The sequence below is a fragment of the Schistocerca gregaria genome, chromosome 7 (genome assembly GCF_023897955.1).
Source record: "Schistocerca gregaria isolate iqSchGreg1 chromosome 7, iqSchGreg1.2, whole genome shotgun sequence".
Classification (NCBI taxonomy): domain Eukaryota; kingdom Metazoa; phylum Arthropoda; class Insecta; order Orthoptera; family Acrididae; genus Schistocerca; species Schistocerca gregaria.
In genome coordinates this window covers 412,200,577-412,226,001 of record NC_064926.1, presented here as the reverse complement: position 1 = coordinate 412,226,001, position 25,425 = coordinate 412,200,577, and positions in this window count along the sequence as shown.

Below are 25,425 nucleotides of genomic sequence, written 5' to 3'. Positions count from 1 at the left end.
ACCCCAGGAGCAACAGTGTCCCTAATTTGCTGGGAAGTGGCAGTGCGGTCCCCTACGGCACTGCGTAGGATCCTACGGTCTTGGCGTGTATCTGTGCGTCGCTGCGGTCCGGTCCCAGGTCGATGGGCACGTGCATCTTCCGCGGACCACTGGCGACAACATCGATGTACTGTGGAGAACTCACGCCCCACATGTTGAGCAATTCGGCGGTACGTCCACCCGGCCTCCCGCATGGCCACTATACGCCCTCGCTCAAAGTCCGTCAACTGCACATACGGTTCACGTGCACGCTGTTGCGGCATGCTACCAGTGTTAAAGACTGCGATGGAGCTCCGTATGCCACGGCAAACTGGCTGACACTGACGGCGGCGGTGCACAAATGCTGCGCAGCTAGCGCCATTCGACGGCCAACACCGCTGTTCCGGGTGTGTCCGCTGTGCCGTGCGTGTGATCATTGCTTGTACAGCCCTCTCCCAGTGTCCGGAGTAAGTATGGTGGGTCTGACACACCGGTGTCAATGTGTTCTTTTTTCTATTTCCAGGAGTGTATTATGGACAGATATCCGAAATTATTCGTTCCACTCGACCCACTTTACTTATAGTAAGACCTGTTGCTCGTTTTAATGGTGTCAAGGTAAGATATTTAGAAGTAAGTTCCAGAATGACAAATATGAAAATATATCAATTTTTGGTGCGTGAGACTGTCCCTATCAAATATGATCAGCTATTTGTTTAATTTTTTAGGGATTATTGGAAACATAGGTGGTTTGGTTTGGAAAGTGATGTGTTTAGCCCTCATATATTTTTTGCATTTGACTAACACTGTTCTAATTCGTCTTTCCATATTAGGAAAAAGCCTTTTTTGTTTTATTTTTGAAAAGCATTTCTTTGGTCCAAAGTGGTCATTACGTAAATGTGTATACCATATGTACTTATTAATTAATTTATCTGGGATATAAATTAACCATTCATTCATCGCGGTATTTAGTCTATAAATAAAACAATGTTTTTTACGAGATTGTGCTCTCGAATGTCTGGAAAATCCTTGCTTCTCCTCTTGTGTTTGATTGCTGGAATTTCAGGATCCTTGTCCTGTTCTTTGCCTATGTTTTTCAATGCTGTCGTAATGTAGTTTTCGAAAGGTAGTTGTTTCATATAGTACATTGAAAACTGGTGTTCTGCTGCTTCCAAACCTATGTTATTGGATGCATCCTGTGGACATCATGATAAAGCATCTGCTAATGCATTCGCTGGTCCTGTTATGTGTGTAATAGTTAAGTCAAATTCTTGTACTATTAACATCCATTTGGCTAACCTCCCATGAGTTAGTTTGGCGGATAACGGAAATTCTAATGCTTTGTGGTCAGTGTATACTTTTGTTTTCCTTCCTAATAGGAAGTATCGAAAACGTTGGAAGCCCCATACAATGGCCAATGCTTCCAGCTCAGTGACTGAATTGTTTTTCTCGCTTTTTTGTGAGTACCTGACTGGCAAATGCAATTGTTCTATATGTTATTAGCCCTGCCTGTTCGTATTCTTGGAATAAAACAACTCCTACACCTGTTTTGGCGCTATCACTGCCCATTGAAAAATTTGGTGTTAGATCAGGATGTGCTAAAATCGGTGCTGTTGTTAGTGCGTTTTTCACTTTTAAAAATTCTTCTTTGGCTTGTTGGTCCCATGCCCATCGCGTGTTTTTTCCAGTCAATGCACATAGGCGTGGTGTTGCGAGAGAGTCGATCCAAATAATTCTTTTATAGAATCTGGTGAGACCTAAAAATCCTCTCAGAGTTTTCTTATTATATGGAGTACAGAATTCTTTGATTGCCGTTAGTGTTTCTAGGTCGGGAATTACCCCTTTCTCTGAAGTTATGTGTACTAGAAATTTGACCTCTCGCCTTCCAATTAGGACTTTTTTATATTTACTGTGACCCCATTTTCTTTCATGATCTGTAAAAACTGATTTAATGTGTCGTTGTGATGTTCCCAAGAGGGTTCTGCTATAATCACATCATCAACACAACAAGTAATGTTTTGTAAAATTTCAGGACTGAGTATAGTATTAAATCGCCTAATGAACGCTGCTGATGATATGTTTAAACCAGATGGCAATCGTTTAAACTGGTAACATCTACCGAATACGATAAATGTTGTAAATTTTCTACATTCTATGGCCAATTTTATTTGCCAGAAACTACGCCGTAAATCAACTGATGAAAATATCTTAGCACCGTGGAAGTTTTTTATGAATTCCTCTAATTTTTATGGGCGATCTGTCTCAATGATTATGATTGTGTTGATATGTCTGGAATCAAGCACTAACCTGATGCTTCCATCTCGTTTCTGTACAATATGGAGCGGACTGTTATATGTGGAGGTAGCTGATTCAATAACATCATCATCTAACATTTTAGATATGTCCTGGAATACTTTATTCCTGTAGCTTAATGGGATTGTATAGGGTGGCACTCCAAATGGTTTGTGCTGTTTTACTTCAAACCTGTACTGAAAGCGTATAATACTGCCAGTCTTAGGTAAAAATACCTCTGCTTTATCTCGTAAAATACCCTCTAATTCTCTTTTACTGTGTTCCGAAATACCTTAAACTTCTTGCAATTTTTCGTCGATTTCTTTATGGACTTCTAACATGACTTAAGGCGATTCCCCCTTTTGTGCATACCATTCTAATTCTTCATCCACTTTATCTCGCATCATTCTTCATTTATTGTTTATAACTGGTATTTCTTCTAATTTTAGCTTTTGTTCAAAGACAATTGTGACATTTCTGAATGTTATGCTTCCTTTCCCCATATCTATTATCGCTTGTCTCTCATTTAAAAAATCTGCACCTATAATCAAATCTACAGTTAGTTTAGGTATGATCACGAAGTTGGCTTCGATCTTTTGACTTTGACACAAAAGAGTTAACCTTGTTTGTCTCGTAACTTCCGCAACATTGTTTCTAATAGGACCGCTTACTTTAATCTTACGTGTTTTCAAAACTGGCAATTCCTCGTTGTCATTACACTACACGAATAAATTTTCTGAGACCCCAGTCAGTTCACTTCCGCTATCAATTGCAATATTGACTGGGATATGCTTCACCATGGCCTTCACAATTGGTTGAATTTGAAAGGGTTGGTTCTGTTCTTCTTCTTCTTGCATCAGCGAATCCTCCACTGTATCATACATGAGTCTTTTCAGGAATTACCTTTGTGAATTTGAACTTTCTGTAGGATAGGCTTCGACTGCTCCTTCTCTCTCTTTTATTTCCTCTTCTCTATTTCTTCCTTCATTTACGCTTTATTCAACATCTTCTACTTCTTCCTCATCCTCGTCTGTCTTCTCCTTCTTTGTCGCTACTTCCACATAATCGCATCTAAATGCTCTAATTATCACTTCATAACTTCCTTCATTAAATACGTTGGGTGGTGTGATCAACGATTTATCTAACAGTTCAGTGAGATTGAACTAGAAAAGGTTATTGTTTTAATTCGGACAGTTGCTCTCAACTATCCAAAAGCCATTCTTGGGAACATGTATTACGAAAATTTCTATTTACAAGACATATTATTCTCTTTCCTAAAACATATACACCTTTTGCGACACTGGTTACTATTGCTGAATTATTTACAGGAAATTTTAATAAGCGAAGCAAGATACTATTTCAGCAATTGAAGTTACACAGTGATCTGTTCAAATAGGTAGTCCACAATCATTTCTTGAATGTGTCTGACTAAAATACAAGTTGCGGTTTACCTAGAAGGCGTTCATTGAAAGACAAAAAGCAATTAAATCTCCTTAATATGAAACCACCACATGTAGGGCTGTGTAGCCCGATCGAATGGACCCGAAATTACTTAGAATAAACACGATACGTTGCACAGCGCACCTCTTTTCTAAAAAGTGAAACACCCTATTGCACTCCCCTTGCATGTAGTAAAATGGCGCAGTAGATACCCCGTCAAAAACTGAACAGAAGTATGAAAACGGGAATAAGGTGCACTGAACTGTCAAAAAAGAAGCAAAATACACTACTGGCCATTAAAATTCTTACACCACGAAGTTGACGAGCTACAGACGCGAAATTTAACCGACAGGAAGAACATGCTGTGATATGCAAATGAATAGCTTTTCAGAGCTTTAACACAAAATTCGCCCCGGTGCCGACACCTACAACGTGCTGGCATGAGGAAAGTTTCCAACCGATTTATGATACACAAACAGCAGGTGACCGACGTTGCCTGGTGAAACATTGTAGCGATACTTAGTGTAAGGAGGAGAAATGCGTACCATCAGGTTTCCGATTTTAATAAAAGTCGGATTGTAGCCTATCGCGATTGCGGTTAATGGTATCACGACAATGCTGCTCGCGTTGGTCGAGATCCAATGACTGTTAGCAGAATATGGAATCGGTGGGTTCAGGATGGTAATGCGGAACGCCGTGCTCGATCCCAACGTCCTCGTATCACTAGCATTCGAGATGACAGGCATCTTATCCGCATGGCTGTATAGGATCGTGCACCCACGTCTCGATCCCTGAGTCAACAGGGGACGTTTGCAAGACAACAACCATACGGAGACCATGACTGCGGTTACCACTGACACTGCATCACAGGCAGGAGCGCCTGTGATGGTGTACTCAACGTCCAACCTGGGTGCACGGATGGCAAAACGTCATTTTTCGGATGAATCCTGGTTTCGTTTACAGCATCATGATGGTCGCATCCGTGTTTTGCGACATCGCGATGAACGCACATTGGAAGCGTGTATTGGTCATCGCCATGCTGGCGTACTACCCGGCGTGATGGTATTGGGTGCCATTGGTTACCTGTCTCGGTCATCTCTTGCTCGTATTGACGGCACTTTGAACAGTGGACGTAACATTTCAGATGTATTACGACCCGTGGCTCTACCCTTCAATCGATCCCTGCGAAACCCTACATTTCAACAGGATAACGCACCACCGCATGTTGCTGGTCCTGTACGGGCCTTTCTGGATACAGAAATTGTTAGACTGCTGTCCTGGCCAGCACATTCTCCAATCTCTCACCAATTGAAAATGCCTGGTGAATGGTGGCCGAGCAACTGGCTCCTCACAATTTGCCAGTCATTACTCTTCATGAACTGTGGTACCGTGTTGAAGCTGCATGGGCAGCTGTACTTGTACACGCCATCCAAGCTCTGTTTGACTCAATGGGCAGGCGTATCAAGGGCGTTATTATGGGCAGAGGTGGTTGTTCAAAAATGGCTCTGAACACTATGGGAGTCAACTGCTGTGGTCATTAGTCCCCTAGAATTTAGAACTACTTCATCCTAACTAACCTAAGGATATCACACACATCCATGCCCGAGGCAGGATTCGAACCTGCGACCGTGGCAGTCGCACGGTTCCGAACTGTGCGCCTAGAACCGCAAGACCACCGCGGCTGACTGAGATGGTTGTTCTGGGTACTGATTTCTCAAGATATATTCTCCCAAATTGCGTGAAAATGTAATCATATGTCAATTCTAGTATAATATATTTGTCCAATGAATATTTGTTTACCATCTGCATTTCTTCTTGAGGTAGCAATTTTAATAGCCAGTTGTGTGGAATAATAAAAAAATTGTCCAAATGGCGCTAAGCCCTATGGGGCTTACATCTGAGGTAATCAGTCATAGACTTAGAACTAATTAAACCTAACTAACCTAAGGACATCACACACATACATGCCCGAGGCAGGATTCAAACCTGCGACCTTAGCGAATAGAATCATTGAACGGTCCAAGTTCTAGATACATGACATCGAGTGAATTGCAAGAACCAAGGTGTTGTGGTTCTGGGGTCGCGGTATTGGACTGTAAAGCGGAAGACCCGTGTTCAAATCTGCCTCGTGCTCTTTTCTCCCCATCACAAAGTTATGAACTTTCCTCCTGTCATTGACGTGTCTTTTCTCCTTCTGCAGTTTCGCAATAGTCACACTATACGTAGGTTGTAAAGTATGCGTATTGTGGTACGAGGTACTTGTGTTGAAGAAATATTAAATACGTATATACACACAATGCTCTTTCAGTCGAACGTTACACCAAGACACATACACAATTATGAATATGGCGAACAGACATGTCAACGAAAGAAGGGACGGTTCATCTTCCTGTGAAAAAATAATATGGGGCACGACGAAGATTTAAACACGGATCTCGCTATTCACAGTCCAACACCGTAAACACACTGCGGCAACGCTATGGCTATTTAAACCCGCTCGATGTTGCACACCTGGAGCCTCGAGCGTTCACTGTTTCTATTTGGATTCTTTTTTCACGGTTCAGTACACCTTGTTCCTGGTTTCATGCTTGATGTGAGTTCAGTTTTTGACGGGGTATCCGCTGGGACATCTTAGTACCAAATCTCAGTGGGGTACGATGGGATGTTTCCCTTGTAAGCAGCCAGTGGTAACACGCTCCAAGGTAGAAATATACAATGATAGCTCGATGAACAGAGAAGTAATTTGTAAGTAAAACAAGTAAAAACGTAAATCACCAGATTACAAACTGGTATCGCCGACAAAACTATTGTACTCAAGCAACCATACCCTACCCCCCAGTTCAGTGGCCAATCGATATTCGGCTTCCAATCACGCCACGAAGAGGAAACGAAAAAACTTAACCATTGTGATGAACGGAAAACATACGTTGAAGGAAGACACGAACACTTGGCTGATGAACCTCCCCTATGTAAACATAAGCTTGCTTGGAAGTGTATAATCCACCAAAATACATGCAACAATATTTGCTCTGGTAAGGCGCATAAGCTTCGGGGCTCCAAATAATTAAAGAAAGCGACTTGGCAATTCAGTGCACAAAATACCAGACAAAAAAGTACTTTGTGCGTAGTAAATAATGACGCATTAAATATTAAAGGAATTTCAAAACCCCAATAGTTTAAAACGCAGCATAAAATCACAACTCTATGACAATTACCAAACGGAAGTCATCACATTTTGATGCTAGCGACACGTCCGTCAGATTGATTGGCCAGGGGCAGGAACAGAGAAGAACAACAATCGAAGGCTGAACCGAATCTGATATAGAAGCAGCGGGGACCAACACGCGCGGGAAGCGAACCAATCACAATTATCAGGCTCACACAATTATCGTGCTCGCAGCGCAGAGCAGGATTAGTTTTTACGAACGCCGCATGATGTTGGCATCGAAACAACAGAAAGTAAATAACGAGCATGCAAAGCCGGTGTGCAATCACAAACTTTGGAACACATGGAGCCACCAGAAGATGTGTGGATAACGAAAACGCATCGCTCGGCTCCAGACCTGGTCGGCCAAATGAGTATTGTGTTCACTCCCGTTTCCAGTGGTGGTCTGTCGCGTCCGGAAGATGCTCAGGCAGTCCAGTTTGGAAGTCATGCGGGCGGCAGAACAAACAGCCTGTCCGTTACCCCCAGACCTGCGCTGTCCGTGCTGATCACTTGCGACTAAAGTGCCTGGATCCTTTCACGCTAAGTATTTTGTTGCAGGAACTTTGCACGAGCTATTGGTCTCCCAACCGTTAAACTTCCTGTGCAAGACTTTCAGTTTCGTTTAACTATTCATCGAAGACGTTTGTTACCACTGAAAGACTTACATGGTAACAGAAGACGTTGAAATTTTAATTCATTCTCTCTGAACGTTAATTTACTTTCAGAATTTTTCTTTCGTCTTCTCCGCAGCTCGCTCAGTGACAAAACTGAATAAAAGTTTCCTCCTTCCATCCTTTCTTGGAGCTGCAGTCTCATTGCGGTACAAAATGTAGTTAACACTTCGCTCCCTGTATTTTACTCCTGTTGCTTCCAGGATTTCCAAGAGTGTGTTCTAGCGAACAATGTCAAATACTTTCTCCAAATCTACAAATGCTAAGAACATTGCCTTACATTATCTTCGACGATAGTTCGTAGCGTCAGTATTCCCCGTGAATCTCTGAACTTCTCTGGAACCTAAACCGATCTTTTCTCGAGTCCGCTTCTCCAGTAGGTCAGTTCTTCTGTAAACAATTCGCGTTACTTATTCGCTACAACGTCTCATTAATCGTTCTGTTTGGTAATATCCACACGTGTTAGCTACTACCACCAAATATGAACTATGATATTTTTCTAGAAGTCTGAGAGTAATTCGCCTTGTCTCATATATCCTACGTACCACTTGGCATAATTCGTCTGTTGATTAAAGAAATGATCATATTTTTTTTACAACACACCTTTACTTACCGTCATAATTTTGAAGGTTCTTCTCAACGTAGTCTCCCATGAATGCGATGCACTTGTCCTAGCGTTTCTGCCAGTTTTAAAATACGTGCTGGAAACCAGAGGTCCCTCAAAATAGCCTTCTCATCCTTCACCACTGCTTATCGTGATTGATAATGCCTCCCACGAAGAAGTTTCTTCATGTTAGAGAATAGAAAAACATCACATGGGGCTAAGTCCAGACTATAGGGAGGGTGAGGGATGCACTTCACGTTGATTTTTGGAAAGTATTCGGCAACAACGTTGGCAATAAGCGGTCGCGCATTATCGTCGTGCAGCATCCAGCCTGCTTCACGGAAACGTGGTCTAGTGCTCCTGATATTGTTTTAAGGACATCCCTGTAGTATTGTCCAGCTACTGATGTGTGTGCAGGCACAAAATGCTGATAAACTATTCCATAAATATCAAAGAATGACATGACCATAGCTTGCCCAGCAGAAGCAACCATATTTTTCTTTTTGGGGGGTTGCTGATGAGGGAAATTTCCACACTGAGCTTTGCTGTTTGCTCTCAGGATCAAAATGATGTAGCCAAGTTTCCTCAGTAGTGATTGCATATTCCTCTAACATCACCATTAACTGCATGCAGGCCCGCAAGCGAATGTTCTTTTGTTCGCCAATCAACAGTCTTGGAACCGACCGCGCACAAACACGTGTCATGTGTAATTTTTTCTGTCACCAACACGTGGGTGGCACCCAGTGAAATGTTCAGTATTTCAGAAAGTGATCTTAAGGTAACTCGTAAATCCTCTCTCACAATGACTGCAGCAGTGTTCATGTTTTCTTCCATAAGAGTAGTAACTGGAGCACTGGTTCCACCTTCCTTTGAAATTGATTGTCTATCCTCTTTAAGCATTTTAAACCACCTTGGAGCTGTGCTGTATGGAAGAAAAGACTCTCCATAGGACTTCTGCAACATTGTATAGGCCTCAGCTGAAGATTTATTGAGACGAAAGGAGAATTGCCAGGCCACATATTGTTCCTATTGTGTTACCACCACTGCAGCGGTAGGCGACACTGAACATGTCTGACCTTGCCTGCCTCTCACAGGCGGAAACCAGGAGTCCCTACAATTAACTGCTACGGCGTGTTTGTTGCATACTAAGCTAACAGAATATCCTAAGATTAAATTTTAGCTAGAGAAATTTTGACCATAAACAATTATGATCAAACCAGATATTTTCTCAAGTGTGCTTCTCCAGTAGTTTAGTTCTTCCGTAAAAAATTCGTGTTACTTATTAGCTCCAACGTCTCATTAATCTTTCGGTTTGGTAATACCCACACATATCAGCTACTACCATAAACATTTTAACTATGATATTGTTCTAGATGTCTGAGAGTAGTTCATCTTGTCTCATATATCCTGTCTACCACTTGGCACAGTTCTTTTTAAGTCCAAATTTTCTCGCACAATCATATTTCCCAGCTCATATTCATCTACTTCCACTTATGTCTCAGTAATATAGTTATCGAATTTCATTCCTTTTTATGGCTAGCCTTGCTGCGTGGCTTGTAACCGGGTTTCCATCTTAGCTGTTGAGATACATAATAGCCGTTCTCTTTTCTCCAAAGGATGCCTTCATTTCTTTATGGAGTGCCACATGCATTTTCCTCAGACATGTATAGTCTTAGATCTTTGTGATTGTACTCGCCAGCAGTGCCTTTTTTAGAACCATATATCCCCTCTCTCTGCTTCACTTCGTGCATTTTATAGTTTCTTCTTTGATCAGTAAAACTCAAGTTGTCATCTAGTGGAAAACGTCAGAAGCTCTGCGAGTTTCGCCGTATACAACACTGTCACATACAGGCAAGTCTCATCAATAAGTCACAGACATATACTGCAGGACCTACTGGTAATCGATGATGTTACAGGGAATGACATTTGAACCTTCAATGATACGTACTTTTTTAAATGAAGATTGTAGGTCAGTCACTGCACGTAGGCACATGAATTAAGCATGTATGAGTGTGCTTACGAAGCGGTATAAACTAGAACGGCCACATAACATTTATTTTAGGAAAGGAAGATACCAGTTTGAAATTAATTGAAGGATTTCTCAGGAAGTGAAGTCCTATCATGTTTTACAACAGACTCCTTCGACCACAGTTTGGTCATCGATCCTCGATCTGAGACTCTTACCAGGTAGGGCTGATAGGGGAATAGAGAATATCCAAAGGTGATCTGCTCGGTCCGACCTGGTTTCGTTTATTAACCGCGAAACCGTTTTAGAGATGCTTATTCAGTTACAATGCCGGACGCTACAAGAGAGACACTGAGCATCACGATGTGGCTTGAAGTTAATATTTTGAGAGCATACTTTCCTAGCCAACTCAACATACATATGGCTGCCTTTTAAATATCTCTCACGAAAATACCTACCTGGTAGAATTTGGGAGATATGCATATGTAACCTCCGTGAACTTTCCTTCGATGAGAGGCGCAAATAAACAGTCGTTCGTTTTTATAGTATACAGTAGATAAAGATTTATCTATCTGATAAAAAGGTGATATTCCATTCCGGGAACGCTTACCACGTACGTCCATTTTGTAATAGTTATAGTGAGATGTTTCTTCTCGTACTGTATATCTGTGACCTTAATTTCCCAAACATCAAGGCTTATGACCTCTAGTTACTAATCACGTCACGATAGGACTTCACTGGAGTTTCCAGCCAGTGTAGGTCCCTAAAAACAATCTTCTGATAACTACACAATGTTCTGGTAACTGTAACAGATAGTGCTGTTTAACCGCTTTCTGTAATCAGAAGACATGAAAACACTATCAAAAATGGCTCAAATGGGTCTGAGCACTATGGGACTTAACGTCTGAGGTCATCAGCCCCCTAGAACTTAGAACTACTTAAACATAACTAACCTAAGGACATCACACACATCCATGCCAGAGGCAGGATTGGAACCTGCGACCGTAGCCGTCGCGCGGTTCTGGACTGTAGCGCCTGGAACCGATCGGCCAAAAGCACTATCGACGTAACTGCATGCACACATGCCGAGGCTTAAGTGAGGATATCAGGGAATTATTTATTTAGAGAAGAATGGTTTGTGTGTCGCCGCGTTTCGTAGAATTGTAACGCATTATTTCCTGGGAGAGTGGTTGAACACAACACATTCTGTGTCTACTAACGGTACATGACTATGGCGTCGAGTGAAATGACACCAAATACCTATGTGCGGGAAGTTTGAAACACAGTCTGGGATTTCATATCAGTACCGCCACAAATTTTACGGATTATATTTAGTGTTGGAGCAGACTGCTTAGAATTGTACTGATATAGGCAAAACCACCTCACAGTTTACTCACAGAAAATGATGAGCAGCAGCCTAGTCCTGAAATTAAATATTGGGAAAGTAAACCATAACTGACACCAAAAGGATAAGTATTTCTCTTCAACGGAACCATATTATGATAACAGGATTAAAATAAAAATTCTGTACCGAGTGAAGTGGCACGATGGTGAGACTCTGGGTTCGCCTTCAGGAAACAACTTATCAAATACTCGTGCGACTATACACATTCAGTGATTACACAGACTTTCTCAGGCTATTGACTGCTGTGTGCCTGTCGGATATGCAGCTGAATCATGCATTCAACTGCGCACAATATTTCCGCCGTCCGTTTGGGCATCATCTATAGATGAGAATGCTGTTTGTTAATGTTGTCGTCATTGATTTTTATCTATCACTCACGTTCACTATGTAATGACAAGCCGTCTCAGGCGTGATGTAGAACAGGCTAAGCAATCCGCTGCTGTTCCTGCATTCCTGGAGTTTTCCAATGGCGATCTGGTTCCTGGCAGTTTGGACTTACATCTGGGGTGATCATCAGAGGCTACAGGTACAGCCCACACCTGCAGGAAGCCCGGCCGTCACGAGATCGTTCTGAATTATTGCAAAGAAAGGGAGAGAGTGCCACTGATACGATAGACGGATTGGAGTGGTAGTCATTAAAACAAAGACGTCTTTCGCTGCACCAGGATCTTCTGTTGAAATTAAGTGGTCTCGCAAGAGTGTGATGCCGGTATCACCATGACTAGCGGGTGGAGCACTGCTGTGGGAGGTAGACGGTGATGTAAAAGGCCCGACTCCTCCCTGTATGGAGATGGCGGATGTGATCCAGCATATCGTTGCCCCACAGGGAGGCAGCATACTCCAGAACTGTACGAATCAACACCACATGAAGATTGACATCACAGCGTGCAGGAAGTGTAAACGCAGGGGATAGGAGCAGATACAAGGAGCGGAGGGGATGTGCCCTGTTGAGATGGTGATAGGAGGAAAGGCAGGAGGCAGCGCTCGTCGGATGTACACGAGTGCATAACTCTTGATGACTTTGATTTAAGACGCCACATTGTGAGCTCCAGGCGGAAATGTTGCATCTCTGCATTCATGCTCTCGATGAAGAGTGTAGTATCATCTGCGTGGAGGACTAACTGGACGAGCGATCCCCTTCGGAAATCTGTCACGCGCAAGGAGTACAGCAGGGGGCTGAACACCGACCCCTGTGGCACCTTAGCATGAATCAGTTGCGCCGTAGAGGCCTCGCCTTGAGTATGAGGTAGATTAGGAGCGGGCATTCGTGTGGCGTCAGGGCCCCATCCACAAAGAGTTTGTGCACAACGTCGTCATTTAACATCGAGCCTAACGTCCTGGAGACGCCCTGGAGCGTCGCCCCACAGTACTCATGGCGTTCCAGAGTCTTCATAGCCTCTTCCATCAGAAGCAGCAGTTTTTGGGTTGATGAGACGCTACTTTGGAAACCAAACTGATCACTCATGATGAGACCCTCAGCAGTGACATGGTGTTGAAGCCACTCTGACTAAATTCCCTCAATGTGTTTGGAAACAGACAGCAGCAAGTAGTTCGATCAGAAGTACCGTGGCAGCTACGGATCCTTGATGCTCTTCACAGAGGCCTTCACTTCTGACTGTTTCTATCCGGAAGAACGAGACAGAGGGCCCGCAGACGCTGTGTGGAAAGATATTGTTGTGGCAGGAGGGTTTTGTCGAGCCTATCAGAGCCGCCAGACTGCTTTGCACTGAAGTGCTTCAGCTGTCTGCCTCAGTAATAGGCTCGATGACGTCGTCCTTGTACTTGCCAGATGTGATTGCCGTCGACAGGGTCCGTTACTGGTGTAAAGTTGTCCAAGAAGACGTCAGTCAACATGCCGGCCTTGGCATGAAGTTCACGGACAAGGTCTTGGTACCAGAATGAGATTTTCACTCTGCAGCGGAGTGTGCGCTGATATGAAACTTCCTGGAATATTAAAACCACGTGCACGGAAGGAGAATCGAACTGTCGGTACAAGGACGACGACTTGTAGCCTATTATGGTGAAAGACAGCTCAAGCACCTCCGTGAAAGTCCCGAGCATGGTCCCGAGTTCGAGTCTCAGTTCGGCACACAGTTCTAATCTGCCAGTAAGTTTCAAGATCTTGGTAGACTTGCGAGGACTGGATTCATTGATACCAATGGAGGCAGACACTGCCATCCTCAGTGGTGAGAGCCACAATTTTGGCCTCCCAGCCTCAGTTTCGGTGCTGGTCGACTGCAATCCGAATGCTCTGAAGCAGCCGGTTGAGGAGGCGGTGCCATTCGCCCAATACCTGATTCATAGGCTGAACGGTGGCACCTTTATTCATCGTCGAAGGCCAATATTGCCTGCAGCAGAAATCATTGCTGCTCTACTAACTTATTTCATGAATCACGGTAAAAACAATGAGTCGCAGTCGACAACCACTGTCAATACATTCCACCGAAAAAGTCAACAACCGCTCATAAACCCATATACACTGACGGAAAACGCCAAGAAGCACCTGTGGAGCATAAACGAAAGTTGGTAGGCGTGTTTCTGCATCTGAAAGATGATGTCTCTTCAACTTCGCACAAATCTCAATACAGCAGCTCTAGTAGCGCCTCTATGAGCACGCAAACAGGTTTACTTTAAATACACCCTATAACGGTCATGAGCGTTAGTTACCTTTGAGGCTGGACACGGCGTGTTGATATGAGAATAGAATGTTTGTAAGGCGACAGAGAAACCCCATTGAGTTTGAACAGGTCTCTGAGAAGTTGAATGTTCCTTCGGTGATACTGTATTTATAGTTGGCAGGTATGTAGACACTGAACGTGCTTGTAGGCAGCGGTGGTCACGAGAATGTACGATCACAGCTTCGTGTTTGCTTTACGGCTCTGACGGATTGCACTACACCTTCAGCAGCAATTTGCGAAGCAGTCAGCACCACAGCGAAATCACTGTTAAAAACCCGTTACTTCAACGACAGCTCCGAACTAAACGTTATGTATTGAGAAATCCACTCACCCCAAACTACCGCTATTTGCGACTTCAGTGGTGTCAAATGAGAGCTCAGTGGAGGGCAGGTGCAGATCTGCTGTCTTCCGACGATGATGGTTCTGCCTGGGTACCAGTGATGGCCGTGTGTTGGTTAGAAGGAAGCCGTTTGAGGACCTACAACCGACCTGTCAGCATTTTAGACCAACTGAACTGGCAGCTGGAGTTATAGTCTGTGGTGCGGTTTATTATGCCATCGGGAGTACTCTCGTGATTATCCCACCCACCTTGACTGCAAACTTCTACGTCAGTGTTGTGTTTCGATCTCATGCTCTGCCATTCATGAACAGCATTGCAGAGAACGTTTTCCACCAGGCTCGCCCACATATCACTGTTGTAGCCCAACATGCTTTACAAAATGTCATGTTGTCTTGGTCTGCCCGATCACCATCTCTGTTTCCAGTCAAGTAAATGTTGGATATCATCGGATGACAACTTCAGCGTCATCCACAAACAGCATAAGCCGGTGCTGTATAGAACGACCTAGTGCTGTAGTCGTGGAACTAATTCCTACAAACTGACATGCGACACCTGTGCAACACAATACATGCACGTTTGCACGCTTGCATTCAACGTTCTGGCGGTTACACCGGTTATCAAAGTATCAGAATTTCACTTTTGCAGTGACTTATCTTGCGCTTAAGTTAACCTGTGATCTCGCAACGTTAATCTCTTCAATATGTTACTTAGAGCCGGTCGGTGTGGCCATACGGTTCTAGGCGCTACAGTCTGGAACCGTCAGACCGCTACGGTCGCAGATTCGAATCCTGCCTCGGGCAAGGATGTGTGGGATGTCCTTAGGTTAGTTACGTTTAAGTAGTTCTAAGTTCTAGGAGACTGATGACCTCAGAAGGTGAGTCCCATAGTGCTCAGAGCTATTTTAACCATTTTTTGTTACTTAGACAAATGTATTCTCGATGTTTCATTACTCTACATTAATGATATTTGTGTGTTGGTATTTCAATTCCTTCCGTGTGTATTATAAATCTGTACGTATGTTTAAAAATGGCTCAGAGCACTATGCGACTCAACTGCTGTGGTCATTAGTCCCCTAGAACTTAGAACTACTTAAACCTAAGTAACCTAAGGACATCACACACATCCATGCCCGAGGCAGGATTCGAACCTGCGACCGTAGCAGTCGCACGGTTCCGGACTGCGCGCCTAGATCCGCGAGACCACCGCGGCCGGCATCTGTACGTATGTATGGACCACAAGTCCTCCTACTGGACTTATTTCAACCAAACGTGGTACAAGCATTACTATCTGCAAAGAATTGCTACAGGGGCAAGAACAACCTACCTGTCAAAGAAGTCGCGGGGATTTTGGGGGGGGGGGGGAGGGCGAGGGGAAGCAGGGGGGTGAAAAAGCTTAGGCTGTGAAGCGCAAGTGGCCAGCCTTTATTCATCCTGTTTTTGGGAATGAGAGCACTTAGTGACATTTTGGAGACAGTATTCACATATACCCACGAATGTACCTGCAAAATTATATCATTGTACCACAAATAGTTTGGGAGGAATGACTTCATAAGTGTTGAATTGCGTGAAAATGAAACTGCAGTTGGAATTTCGCCAGAGGTACAGCTGAAATGTGTGTGAAATTAAAAGTGAAATACGTAAAATATATGCGACAAGTGTATAATATAGTAAAAAACTCTTGCGTCGATTTCAACTAAACGTAGATACATATATTACTTATCATACGCAAAGAAATACAGTGGGGGTAACATCCATCAATGTCCTATTGGGTAAATGTGAAGAGATGAAGCAGAGGACGAAATAGGTAATGGCGGAATAAAGGAGATGGACACAGGGGGAGAGAAGAGGAGACTGAGATGGGGAGGGAGAAATGGACAGAGAAAGGGAATAATACGGGATGTACAGAAAAATGGGTGAGGAGGAGGTGAATAGAGGGACGGGATGGAGGACATAGACAGAGAGAGAGGAACAGCAAATTAATTGAGAAAGGGAAGAGAAGAGATTAACAAGTAGGCATGTGACACAGCTTGTGAAGGTTGCTGAGTGAGGACGGGTTACTCCTGTAACCGAAATTGCATATCTGAAGCTGGTTCTAGAAGAACCAAAACCAGTCATTTGAAGAAACATTTTTGCAATCAAGACGGATTACAAGTAACACTGTATAAAAAGTTATTGCGGTTTTCCTGCACTTATTATGTCTGTTTTTGCAAAGTAGGAACGTGGAGGAGAAGTAGACAGGAGAGAGAAAGGAAAGAAGAGGAGGTGGACAGAGAGAAAGGGTACAAGCACATGGACTGAGAGAGTGGGAGGTGGAGGAGGTGTAAAGTAAATAGGGCGAAGGAAAGGATGGCCAGAGAGACAGGGAAGATAAATTTAAATTGGGTGAGTAGGAGACTGGGTGAGAGGAGCAGATGGATAGAGGGGGGAAGGAGCAATTAGACGTAGGGAAAGGAGCAGACAGTCAGACGAGAAGAGCATATAGATGGAGAGGGAGGACGAGTTTGACAGAGAGGTCGGGGGGGGGGGGGGGAGCAGATATTGGTTCAATAAATTGGAATTAATACATACTAAGCGTTGCTGGGTACGCAACTCGTGACAGGTGAAACAGGATTCCAACCTTACTTAAAGGGTAATCCTTATCTCTATTTGTAATAATGTGTACCAGCATATTTTCGATAGCCTCCTCTGAAACACAGTCCGAATATCAAGACGCAGTGACACATACATCTCCGAAGTCATGGCGGATATGACTGTCTTTGTAGCTGTTCTGCTGAACACGAAATTAAGGTGATACAGCTCTTGTGTCAAGTTTTCTACGTCTGAGGTGGCATGAGCTCTCATTGTCAACATCACACAAGAGCTATATCTCTCGAAACCAGTGTTTCTGCAGTGTATTTAGACAGATATACATATCCGTAGTGCCACTGAGTTGGACCTTCACCGGAATCGCTAGAAGAACTTTAAAAAGATATAATATCAAAAGTGTATCTCGTCCGCCAACCAAGATTAGAAAGGTCCGCGGCTCGGTAAAATATGACTTGGGATTGTGCATGGCCGTGTTTACAAAATGGATTGCTGGTGTGGGAAAACGTTTATGGCCAAAATATATCCCCCATTCAGTAAAAATGGGTTGAGCACCATTGCCCCACATGTTTTTTGTGGCGTGTGAAATCTGTGGTGCTGTAGAACTCTTACCAAGGGACACAAAATGTTGTATGATGAGACACAAATGGTTGTACCTGCATCTCTCTATTTGGAGGGTTTTTTAAGGAAATCTATCAAAAATTGATAAATAGAGAACAATATAGAGGCAATAGTTACCAGTTGAGCCCTTAAGTAAAATCTGAAACCCTGTGTTACATTCATTAAAAAAATCGTTGACTTGTCCGGCATAATTGTTCTCGATTGGGATTGATTATTTTTCCATCTTTCATCACTGGGGCCCTGGCCCTTGACTCGCTTTGGGGAGCAGCAGCGACGATTTCTGGCCCACGTTCTGTCAGCCTTCCGCGTCATATGAAAGGATTGCCATTCAAGTATGAATCACTTCCGGCAAGTTTAGCAGCAGGACGCTTTCCTGAAGATAGCTCCCTGATGGACTGTGTATACACTGTGGCAAGATGATTGGATTATCCAGCAGCAAGCCCGAGGAGAACATCACCTACGAGTATTACCCACATTCAGACTTTTCAAAGTAACCTGAGAACACTTAAGCAAATTCCGCTATGGTACTTTTGATAGAGACATCGACGATTCCGTTTCTCATCTTTCTTCAAATTGTATTTTCCCATCGTCTCAAATTACATAACCGTCGACGGAACGTTAAAACCTAATGTTCCTTTCTCGTTTTAGATAACCGGTTAATTTTAACTAAGTCTACCCAGCCCTAGGAGAACGAAAATGTTTTCACGAGACGTATTCAAAGTTGATATCGACCTCACATGAACTTCACTGATTATCGGGTTCGATTCCACAGAGAATCGTATATTTCACATAGTCACTTTGCTCCAACTGTTGGTGTTGAAAGGACTTTTTTAATGACAAAACAACTATTTCCAATCATGGAAAGGAAATACTTCTTGATAGCAGTCAGTAAACGACATGTGGAAATCCATATTTTGGCTTCGAATTTGTGTATCAGTTGTATTCTTACTCATCGTGCTAACGCAACGTTGAGGAACACCTAGCCTGTAGACAACACTTCTTAGATCTATAATTTCTGGAACTTGTATGCATTCCTAGTAACTGTTTTATAACACGAAATAAACTTATTCTTTATGATTGCTCTCCTCATCGGAAGTAAGTTACGCGCATTATTTAAAACCATACGTATTTTACTGAATAGATGGCCAAAACAAGAAATATTTTAACCGCTGTTGTTAAATTTAAATAATAACTAGATATGAAAGATAGTTGTACTGTGATTTTCATGATTCAATACTGGCATTCTAGTTGTAGATGTAGGTGCAGTGAGTTGGAAATCATTACACAGTTGGCTACGTTTGACAATCTAGCAGGACAATTTTCACTTAAGCAACAGCATTGCGTATGAAAATAACACAATGTGGCTCAGATTTATTCTAATGCTGATGAATAGATATAGTGGAAATCAATATTGTCACAGTGAGTTTTTCAACATACTTTAATCGATCGTTTCACATGTCTTTATTGCAATATGGGTCGCTATTCTCCATAATGCATGTTTGTTTCTAATATATAATTGCTAGAGGATATAAATTACCTATTAAATTAAAAGACAAGCAATTTAACGTTTACCATGCTACGTATGATGGTGAACGTGACCTAGAATCGATAGTACTAACTTTGTAGTGACGCAAAGCGAACATCTCGTAAAAATAGTCTTACTGACGCAACAACTAGTTCTAACATTCCCTTGAAATAAGCAAACCATATTCGGTTGTATCTTGCGCATTTATTTTGTATATGATGTTCTGGGTTTTATTGACGAAACTGGATATGCCCCAGTGATAAAGGTTTTCCCATAACACCAGTCTAAAACAGGTTACTAGCAGTTTAATGTGCTATTATCAGAGCCAAGAGTGGTTGTGATTGGCTTGTGACACAACACTAAAGCTCGAGGTATTGATCAAAGAGTTACACACACAGAACGTTAGTGCACTACGTGATCAAAAGTATCCGGACACGTGGCTGAAAATGACTTACAATTTCCTGGCGCCCTCCATTGGTCATGCGGGAATTCTGCATTGTTTTGACCCACTCTTAGCTTTGATGACAGCTTCCACTGTCACAAGCATACGTTCAATCAGGTGCTGGAAGATTTCTTGGGGAATGGTAGTCCATTCCTCACGGAATGTTGCACTGACGTCAGGTATCGATGTCTGTCGGTAAAGCCTGGCCAGAAGTTGGCGTTCCAAAACATCGCAAAGCAGTTATGTAGGACTCAGGTAAGGACTCTGTGCTTGGCAGTCCATTACAGAGATGTTATTGTCATGTAACCACTCCGCCACAGGCCGTGCATTATGAATTGGTTCTCCATCGTGTTGATAAGATGCAGTCGCCATCCCCGAACTGCTCTTCAACGGTGGGAAGCAAGAGGGTGCTTAAAACATCAATGTAGGCCTGTCCTGTGATATTACCACGCAAAACAAAAAGGTGTGCGAGCTCCTTCCATGAAAAGCACGACCGCACCATAACACCACCGCCTCGGAATTTTACTCTTGGCACTATATACGCTGGCAGAAACGATCACCGGGCATTCGCCATACTCACACCCTGCCATCGGATCGCCACACTGTGTGCCGTGATTCGTCTCTCCACACAGCGTTTTTTCACTGTTTAATCGTCCAATATTTACCCTCCTCACGCCAACGGAGGTGTCGTTGCGCACTTACTGGCTTCATTTGTGCCTTACGAGCAGCAGATCGACCATGAAATCCACGTTTTCTCACCTCGAGCCTAGCTGTCATAGTACAGTGGATCCTGATGTAGTCTAGAATTCCTGTGTGATGGTCTGGATAGATGTCTCCTTTTACGATCCTCCTCAACTGTCGGTGATCCCTGACAATTTAACAGACGAGGTCGGCCTGTACGATTTTGTGCTGTGCTTGTCCCTTCACGTTTCCACTTCACTATCACATCGGATACAGTGGATCTAGGTATGTTTAGGAGTGTGGGAAACCCGTATACAGACATATGACACTAGTGACGTCCTTTTACCTAACCACGTTCGCAGTCCGTGATATCAGAGGAGCGTTCCATTGTGCTGTGTCACGATGTCAAATGACTACTCAGGTCGCTGATGTGGAGTACCTGGCAGTAGGTGGCAGTGCACTGCACCTAATATGAAAAACGTATGTTACGTGGGTGTCCGGATACTTTTAATCTCATGCTGTATGTGTCAGTTAAGTGAAATGAATATGCTGTAGTTGAATTGAAATTAATAAGGAGATGCAGTAAGTAAGTCTTTCTTTGTTTTTCCGTTTTGCTAAATAATTTTTTTATACTGTGTGAACTAAACCGTCGAGTTCACATACAATAATAACATTTACGATATAAATGGAACTGGCTTGCAACGTGATACAGTGGGAAGTATTCCCTGTAGTGTACCTAACAGTGGTCCTCAATGTATATATGGAAATAGAGATGTACGTAGAACGTAGTGTTCATTTGGTACTAGAGCAAGCTGATCAGTATTGATAGTCAATACGTAACTATATTCGTTATTTTCCAGTCGTTCTTTTAGCACATATTAACAAAAAGAAATAATCGTATGAAGTAACGTCTTCTGAACGCTTAGCTTATATCTCAAGAAACCAGAAAAAATTCCTGTAATACGAGTCTCAAAATTCGTCGTTAAACAGATTAAATAATTCCCTGTCAGGATATATTCTACGGAAACATAACAATGAATTAAAACTGGGGTAGTAAATGACGGTGGTTAGCGAAATTTCAGTCTTCTAGTCTGTATGTTATGTTACTATGGTATTGTCTTCTTACAGGGATTTATTGCACAATGTTATTCCAACTTATTATAATGTTATTGTTATTTGTTTAGATTCTCAGTGCTCTTCATACCGCAAAGCTCACTACAAAATTCAGTTCGATCCAAAGTTAAGTATTGTAGGACATTCCTACACATACTGATTATTATTTATTGAAGTTTAATGATAAAACCAAAAATCGGCAATGTTAATTCTACCATATCACGTTAAAAATTATTTTCGTTATGACCAACACGAACATCAGAGTCCGAGTTACAGTTTTAGCTCATCACAAAACGTTCATTCTTGAGTAAATTTAATGAAGGGTAGAAATATATTGTTTAGTAACATCACTGTTTGTAAATCTCAGTATCATGAGCGAGCCACATGTACCTATAGAATAGTTGTGAACACTAATCACAACTCTCAAGCCAGTACTTTCTTAATCTGCATCTACAGACACACTCAGCAAACCACTACAAGCAGCTACTACTTGATTATTAACGTTGAAACAGAAAATATGGTTTCTGAAGAAGAAAGAAAATAGTTAAGAAAAAATTGGAGAAAATAAAAATAAGGAAATCAGACTTGTGCATTGTGTATTGAACCAGGGAACTAGAAACGATGGACTGGCTTCATCCTCACTGTAGCCCTCGGTCACAACCCCTCGCCCCAGTGCCATCACCCCATCCCCCCCCCCCCCCCCCCCCCCCTCACCGCGGAAACGTCTCATACCAGACGAGTGTAACCCCAGATGTTTGCGTGGTAGAGTAATTATGGCGTACGTGTACGTGGAGACAGTGTTTGTGCAGCAAACTGAGGCTGAACAAGGGGAACCAGCCCGCATTCACCGAGGCAGATGGAGAAACGCCTTAAAAACCATCCACAAGCTGGCCGGCACACCGGAGCTCGAAACGAATTCGCCGGGCGTATTCGTTTTGAGGACCGGCACGCCTTCCCGCTCGGAAAGCAGCGCGTTACACCGCGCGGCTGGCGGGGCGGGCTAAGACATACTTAGTGCATCTACTTATTTATTTTTCTTAATTTTTTTCGTAAAATCACTTATCAAAATGGTTTTCATAGCACTTAACTTTAATTATGTTGAAAAATTGTAGGTACTAGTCCCACAGCAGAACGAGTAATGTCTATGGACATGAAAAGCATGGAAGGAAACAGGCAACCAGCGACAAGACAGAATTGAGAGGCACGTATGGACAGCGGAGGTTCACAAGGAATAAATGATTTTCCCATAATCAAACAAGAACTTAATTCATGCCACCAGAAGTGCGAACACTGGTAGCCTTAATATACTCTTTGGCTGTCTCATGTCTGATGTGGTATATATCTTCCGTATGAGTTGAGTTATACCTACATCCATTACTGGCATTCATTATGTTTTCCCTCTTACCCTGTCGTGTTATGTCCGAAAGTATTGTCGCAAATGGTTCCCTTGTTTTAAATGTAAATCTCATTAGTTGTACATAAAATATTTTAAACTCCATTATCAGTTTTATATTTGATTGTTACGCTCTATCCTGCAAGAATTACAATAAATGAAAGGTGAAAATTGGCACCGCACTGAACGCAAGAGGTAGAGTTCCGGGTTGGAGTTCATGGCGGTATTTAATTTGTTCTTGCCGGAAATCTTACATCAGTTGTCTTGTATGAAAGAAAATAGTATTAATCTAGCTATCCACTCCGGCTTCACACAGGTAACGCTAAGCATGTAACAGCCAGGCGACTTGTCTGCCATAGAGGTAATAAATCAGGTGTAAACAAACCGTCTTCCTGACACCCGCCACGGTAGCCGAGAGCGCTAACGCGGTGATTCTTGGACTCGGGTAGGCGTACCGGCCCCGGATACAAACCGCCCGGCGGATTAACGACGAGAGCCAGTGTGCCGGCCAGCCTCGATGTGGTTTTTGGCGATTTTCCACATCCCGATCGGTGAATACCGGGCTGGTTCCCACGTTCCACCTCAGTCACATGAGACGCAGACATTTGAAACACGTCCGCACTGTTTCATGGTTTACACTAGACGCAGACAGTTGGGGTACACTGATTCAGTCCTGGGGGAGGGGGGGGGGGTGTATGGGGTGGCGGCAGGAAGGCCATCTGGCCATCCTTAAAACTAACATTGCCAAATCAGTTGTAACCACGCCGACCCTGCCATCGCTGCGAGACTATAGCGTAAGTGACAGAAAAAAAGAAAGAAAGAAAGTCTGTTATCGAAAACTACATAAAAATCCCTACAGTAGTTCCTGACATTAAAGCACTCTGTCTGCTGGCCACAAGTGGTCCATCAGGACCATCCGACCGCCGCGTCGTCCTCAGTTGGGGATGCAGATAGGAGGGGCGTGTGGTCAGCACACCGTTGTCCCAGTCGTTATGATGGTTTTATTTGGCCGAAGCCGCTGCTATTAGGTCGAGTAGCTCCTCAATTGGCATCACGAGGCTGACTGCACCCCGAAAAATGGCAACAGTATATGGTGGCCCGGATGGTCACCCATCCAAGTGCCGACCACACCCAGCAGTGCTTAACCTCGGTGATTTGATGGGAATCGGTGTATCGACTGCGGTAAGGCCGTTGCCATTCCTGAGATTAACCAATACTTTTTTTGTCATCAGTCTCGTGACTGGTTTGATGCGATCCGCCACGAATTCTGGTCCGATGCCAACCTCTTCAACTCGGAATAGCACTTGCAACATACGTCCTCAATTATCTGCTTGATGTATTCCAATCTCTGTCTTCCTCTACAGTTTTTGCCCCCACAGCTCCCTTTAGTACCATGGAAGTCAGTCCCCGGAGTTTAACAGAACTCCTATAATTCTGTCCCTACTCCTTGTCAGACAGATAAACCTCAACAGGAACCTTTAATTCATAATACATACTGAAGATAAAAATTACTACAAACATTTATTAAATTTCTTTCAAAAACGAATCTTTATTTACACAAAAAAGCTCCTTAGTAGGTGAAATGGATTCTTAGATCGAGTATATGCAACTATAATTTCTATTCATCGACTATAATACTCAACGAATCATCACAAATTGCGGATACATATGGGTGACGCGTGGGGCCCCTCCCCCTCCCTTCCCCCTTTGCGAGGGGCCGACCGCCGACCGCGTTGCCACACTCGCCGGACCCACCAGTCAGCCTGCACGCTAGTCGTTATTTTATTTCGTCTATCGACTCGACTGAATCGAGTTATCGAGTAGTTGTACTTTCCTATGTAGCACGCGCGTCCGCGTCATCGTATTTTATACATTTCTGTCTGGCTCGTAGATAGCTAACACATACCCACGAGAAGAGTCGACATCATTCTAGTGATGTCCATACGTTATTCTGTCTGGCATTTGTTCGCGTAAAAGTGGCGAATATTACACTGTTTTCTTGTACAGGGAACCTTCGATACTTAGTGTTATAAATATGGACTATTAGCCTAATAAGAAGCTAGTTTACATTCAGAAGCAGAAATATTAAGGCTAAAGAATGAAAAAGTAAAAAGACCTAGTTGTAGAAAGTGCAAATGTGAAGATTAGTCAACAGTGAGAGTGATCAGCTGGTTGTGAAGTGTTAGTAATAGTAATTCATAGTAATTTCTCATGTCAGCACGTTGTAAGTGTCGCCACCGGCGCCAACCTTGTGTGAAAGCTATGAAAAGCTATTCATTTGCATATCACAGCATTTTCTTCCTATCGGTTAAATGTCGCGTCTGCAGCATGTCTTGGTCGTGGTGTATCAATTTTAATGGCCAGTAGTGTATTTTTATTCCAACACTGAACCGTGTCACGACTGACATGAGTTTTAATCTGCCAGGAAGTTTCGTATCAGCACACACTC